This window comes from Amblyraja radiata, chromosome 10, assembly GCF_010909765.2.
Source record: "Amblyraja radiata isolate CabotCenter1 chromosome 10, sAmbRad1.1.pri, whole genome shotgun sequence".
Taxonomy (NCBI): Eukaryota; Metazoa; Chordata; class Chondrichthyes; order Rajiformes; family Rajidae; genus Amblyraja; species Amblyraja radiata.
In genome coordinates, this window is record NC_045965.1 from 12,237,329 (window position 1) to 12,243,340 (window position 6,012).

The window sequence follows — 6,012 nt, forward strand, 5'->3', positions numbered from 1 at the left end:
CTATTTTCTATGTTTCTATCTATATTTCTATGTAACTCAGCGAGTCAGGCAGCATTGCAGGAGAACACAGATAGGTGACGTTTCAGAAAGGTGAATCGCCTCCAGATTTAGGGACAGTTTCATCCCAGCTGTTATTAGACAACTGAACCATCCTACCACAGCTAGAGAGCAGTCCTGAACTACTATCTGATCCCATTGGTGACCCTCAGTCTATCTTTGATCGGACTTTGCTGGCTTTACCTTGCACAAAACGTTATTCCCTTACCATGTACACCGTAAATGGCTCGATTGCCTGGAGTCCACTGCTTGGATAGCACGCAATAAAAGCTATTCACTGTACCACGGTACACGTGACAATAAACTAAACTGAAACTCAGGTTGGGACTCTTCTTTAGATTTTTAGAACAGTACAGCACAGAAACAAGCCCTTCAGACCATAATGGCAAAAGTCAATAGTGTTTTATTCTCATATGTCCTGAAACGGAACAGTAAATTTCATACTTGCATATCTGATGTACATGGATAAGGGACGTTTCGGGCCGGGACCTTTAGACTCAAGTCTGAAGGTCTTCAGATTCATCAGTATGAAGAATTGTCCCGACCTGTAACATCGCCTGACCATGTTTTCCTGAGATGCTGCCTGACCTGCTGAATTACTCCAGCACTCTCCTTTTGCTATCCAGCATCTGCAGTTACTTGTTTCTACATTCTTCATCCCAATATAAACTGGTGAGGTCTAGAGTTTGTAGTATGAGGGAATTCTTCCCCCTACTGTCTGAAGAAGGGTCCTGACCTGAAACGTCACCTGTCCATTCCCTCCACAGAGGCTGCCTGAGCCGCTGAGGCACTCCAGCTCTTTATGTTTTGTAATGGGAGGTGGGAGTTGTCCAGTTGGGAGCTGTGAAGAAGAGAGAAGAGTGAGGAGGATAGCCAGAGTTCCATTCATACTTCTTCCAACTCCATAAAGGTTAAGTAGGCTGGAACTCTACTCTTTGGAGTTTAGAAGAATGAGAGGCGATCTCATTGAAACATATAAGATCGTGAGGGGCCTTGATCGGGTGGATGCACCGAGGATGTTCCCAATGATCGGGGAAACTAGAACTAGGGGACATAGTTGCAGAATAAGGGGGGGCTCTTTTAAAACTGAGATGAGGAAGAACTTCTTCACCCAGAGGGTGGTTAATTTATGGAATTCACTGCCCCAGGGAGCAGTGGAAGCAGAAACGTTAAATATATTTAAGACTAAAATAGATGGTTTTTTAGCTGCCAAGGGGATAAGGGGCTACGGGGAGAGGGCATGGATATGGACCTAGGTATGGTTAGTATAGTAAGACCTGAGTGATCTCCTGGACAAGTGTCGATCGCCTGGATTGGGGTCGGAGAGGAATTTCCCGGATTTTTTTCCCGAATTGGACCTGGGTTTTTATCCGGTTTTTTGCCTCCCCCAGGAGATCACGAGGTTCTTGGGGTGGAGAGGGGTGATAGCGGTATAAAGGGGAGGGTAGTGTCTTGTGTTCTGTGTCTTGTGTCTACTGTTTGTGGGTAAGTGTGTCTGTTTAGTGTTCAGCCATGAGCGAATGGCGGTGCGGGCTCGACGGACCTGGTGGTCTACTCTCGCACCTACTTTCTATGTTTCTATGTTTCTATAACAATATCCCCATGGTCATATTCATACTTTTGGATTTACCAGGGAGCATTGTTTCTGCAAGTCAATATGACTGTTTTAGAGATGCAAATATAATTGTATTACTGATAGAGAGTCATAGATTCAAACAGCATGGAAACATGCCCTTCGGCCCAACTTGCCAATGCTGACCAACAGGCCCCACCGACACTAGTCCCACCTGCCCAGTTTTATCCCATACCGCTCTAAACCTGTCCTCTCCATATACCTGTCTAAATGTTTCTTAAATGTTGCGATAGTCCCTGACTCAACTACCTCCTCTGGCAGCTTCTACCATTCACCCACCACCCTCTGTGTAAAAGGTTACCCCTCAGGTTCCCTTCAAATCTTTCCCCCCTCACCTCAAAACTAAGTCCTATGGTTCTTGATTTCGCCTACTCTGGGCAAGACTGTTTACCAGATCTATTCCCCTCATGATTTTGAACACCTTTATAAGATCACCCCTCATCCTCCTGCGTTCCAAGAAATAAACCTCTCCCTTTAGGCAACATCCTGGTAAAAGCCCTGTCCCACGGTACGAATTCATTCCAAGAGCTCTCCCGAGTTTGCCCTGATTCGAACTCGGAGATTTATGGTTATGGCCACTCGTCGGTACTCGGGGTTCTCGTGGACATTTTTCAACGTTGAAAAATCTTCACGAGTCTTCCCGTGCTTACCTGCCGTTAGCGAGTCTTCCTGAGTACCTGCCATTAGCGTTACGAGCCGCTAAGAGACGTCCCCGAGCTCCGACGTACCCACTACGTTCATTCTCCGTGCTTACCACGAGTTTGATTTTTTTTTAACTCGGGAGAGCTCTTGGAATGAACTCGTACTGTGGGACAGGGCTTTAAATGTTCTCTGAACCCTTTCAAGCTTGATAACATCTTTCCTATAACACGGTGATAAAACTGAATACAATACTCTAAATGCAGCCTCGCCAATGTCTTGCATATCTGTAACATGACTTCCCAACTTCTATACTCAATACTCTGACTGATGAAAGCCAATATACAATGTGTTGTATTATGCACAAGTCATAACACTTGAAACTATTAGGGAGAAAATCATCCTTCGTGCTGGCACAAATTAGGTCGCTTTTGCAGCCCATGGTTTGCTTTTACTGATGATCTGTAGAGCACATTTAGTGCCAGCAACCCATGGGGAGACACAAGGTGCTGGAGTAACTCAGCAGGCCAGGCATCATCCCCGGAAGGTACACAAAAATGCTGGAGAAACTCAGCGGGTGCAGCAGCATCTATGGAGCGAAGGAAATAGGCAACGTTTCGGGCCAAAACCCTTCTTCAGACTTATGGGGGGTGGGGGGGGGACAAGAAAGGAAAAAGGAGGAGGAGGAGCCCGAGGGCTGATGGAGAGATAGGAAGGGGAGGAGACAGCAAGGGCTAACAAAATAGAGTTCAATGTTCAAAAATTTTACTTTCTCCCCAAAATCCACAAACCTGACTGTCCCGGTAGACCCATTGTCTCTGCCTGTTGGTGCCCCACCGAATTAAAAAAAAAAAAAAACTACGACATCATCCCCGGAAAACATGGATAGGTGACGTTTCCGGTCGGAACCCTTCTTGAGACTGATTGTAAGGAAGGGGAGGTGTTACAAGCGTGGGACTGTAATGTCAGACATTTCTACCCAACACTGTAGCCAATAACCCACTGTAGCCACACGACCCAACAATGGGCTCACAGAATGAGCTTATGCAAAGCATGTCTGAAATCATGAACCTAGAGTGGATAAGAAAGTGGGACAAGATAGAACTAATGTGAATGGGTGATTGATGGTTGGCGTGGACTCTGTGGGCCTGAGGGCCTATTTCCATGCTGTATGTTTCAATCATGGCATGGTGGTGCAGCGGTAGAGTTGCTGCCTCACAGCACCAGAGACCCGGGTTCGATCCTGACTGAGGGTGCTGTCTGTACGTTTGTACGTTCTCCCTATGACTGCATGTATTTTTCTGGCTGCTCCAGTTTCCTCCCACATTCTAAAGATGTACAGATTTGTAGGTTAATTGGATTTGATAAAAAATTGTAATTTGTCCCTAGAGTGTAGGGTAGTGCTAGTGTACGGGGATTGCTGGTCGGCGTGGACTCGGTGGGCGGAAGGGCCTGCTTCTGCATTCTATCTCTAAATAAACTAAACACTCAATCCAAATGACAAACCTCAGGAGCTAAATGGTGATCTCTAGCCCAATGTTCTAGTGGGCCACTAGATGGCGTAGCATTGCCAAATTTACTGGTTGCAAAGAGATTTAGTCATAGTCGTGCAGCCTGGAAACAGGCCCTTCGGCCCAACTTGCCCATGCCCACAGAGATTACCCATCTATACTAGTCCCAACTGCCTGTGTTTGGCCCATATCCCTCTAAACCCTTCCTATAAATGTACCTGTCCAAGTGTCTTTGAAATGTTGTTACAGTTCCTGCCTCAACTACCTCCTCTGGCATCTCGTTCCATATACCCATCACCCTCTGTGTGAATAGGTTGCCCTTCGGATCCCTATTAAATCTTTCCTCTCTTACCTTAGATCTGATGAAAAAGGTATTTATTTTTATCTCGGTAATTTCCATTATTGAAAATAATTAGTTAAACAATATTAAAGAAGACTCATTAATGTTTCATGGGAATGTTTTCAACCTGAGTTGACCTTACAGTCTTTTAATAACCTTTAGATTTTTAGACTTTCGACTTTAGAGATACAGTGCACGACCAGTGTACACTAGCACTACCCTACACACTAGGGGCAATTTACAATTTACAAAAACCAATTCACCTACAAACCTATGTGTCTCTGGAATGTGGGAGGAAACCAGAGCACCCGGAGAAAACCCACACGGTCACAGGGAGGACGTGAAAATCTGTACTGACAGCACCCGTAGTCAGGATCGAACCTGGATCTCTGCTGCTGCAGGGCAGCAACTCTACTGCTGCGCCACCGTGCCGCCCCATTAAAGACAGATGTTGCACTGAGCATGTGCAGTTTCACCGGTTGCATCTATGGTATTTTATCAACTGCGTGGCTGCAAGATGATTCGTAATCCTGGTTTGGATTTTGTTCCAAATTATCTGAGGAAAAGCTTCAAAAATTGTAGTCAGGTAAATTTTAATGAATCTCTGTGGCGGAAAAATTGAACGTGGATATTAAATAAAAAACAGAAAATGTTGGGAGCACTCCCTCCGCGGGTCAAGTCAAGAAGAGTCAAGAAGCAAGAGTGTTTAATTCTCATATACACCGACACCAGAAGAGTGAAATTCTTACTTGTAGCAGCTTAACGGGCCTATACATGCAATAATACACAAGTAAAAATACATTTAAAAAACATTTTTTGTTAGAGATACAGCAAGGAAACAGGCCCTTTGGCCAATCGAGTCCATGCTGACCATCGATTACCCGTTCACACCAGTTCCATGCTATCCCACTTTCTCATCCACTCCCTACGCACTAGGGGCAAATTACAGAGGGCCAATTAACATACAAACCCGCAGGTCTTGTGGGAGGGAACCGGAGCACCTAGTAGAACCCATGCGGTCATAGGGAGAACGTGCAAACTCTACACTGACAGCAACCGAGGTCAGGATTAAACCTGGGTCTCTGGCGCCGTGCTTTCTACCAGATACACCACTATGCTGCCTGATAACAATTTTAAAAATTCAATACATTAATAAACGTAATGCTAGTGCAAAAAATAATCCGTAGAGCAACCAAAGACACAATCCGTAGAAGTTCATCGTTGCTGAGGTTGGTGTTGCATAGTGTTTAAAAGTTTCCCTGTGTAAACACGTGGGTTTCCTCTGGGTGATTTGGTTTCTTCACAAACCTCAAAGACGTGCGGGTTCGTAGGTTAATTGGCCCTCTATAAATCGCCCCTGGTGTGTAAGAGGTAGGTGAGAAAGTGGGATAACATAGAACTACTGTGAAAGGGTGATCGATGGCTGGCGTGGATTCAGTGGGCCGTAGGGCCTGTTTCCAAACTAAACTGTACTAACGGAATTTACTTTCCTGTCTTTATTACCTCCTCTGGCAGCTCGTTCCAAATGCCCACCACCCCCTGCATGCAAACGTTACTCCTCGGGTTCCTATTAAATCATTTCCCTCTCACCTTAAATCTAGATTCTTGAATATAATCTCTTGTTTCTGATCTTAAATCTCTGGTTCCTGTTTCCTGATCCTGGGTAAAAAACCTCTCTGTATTCACCCTATCTATTTCCTACATGGGGCATATTGGGCGGCATGGGCAAGTTGGGCAGAAGGGCTTGTTTCCACGCTGTATGACTATGAAAGAAGGGCCTTCTTTTGCATCAGCCTATGCTGGATTCACACCAGCTCTGCAAGGTATAAAGA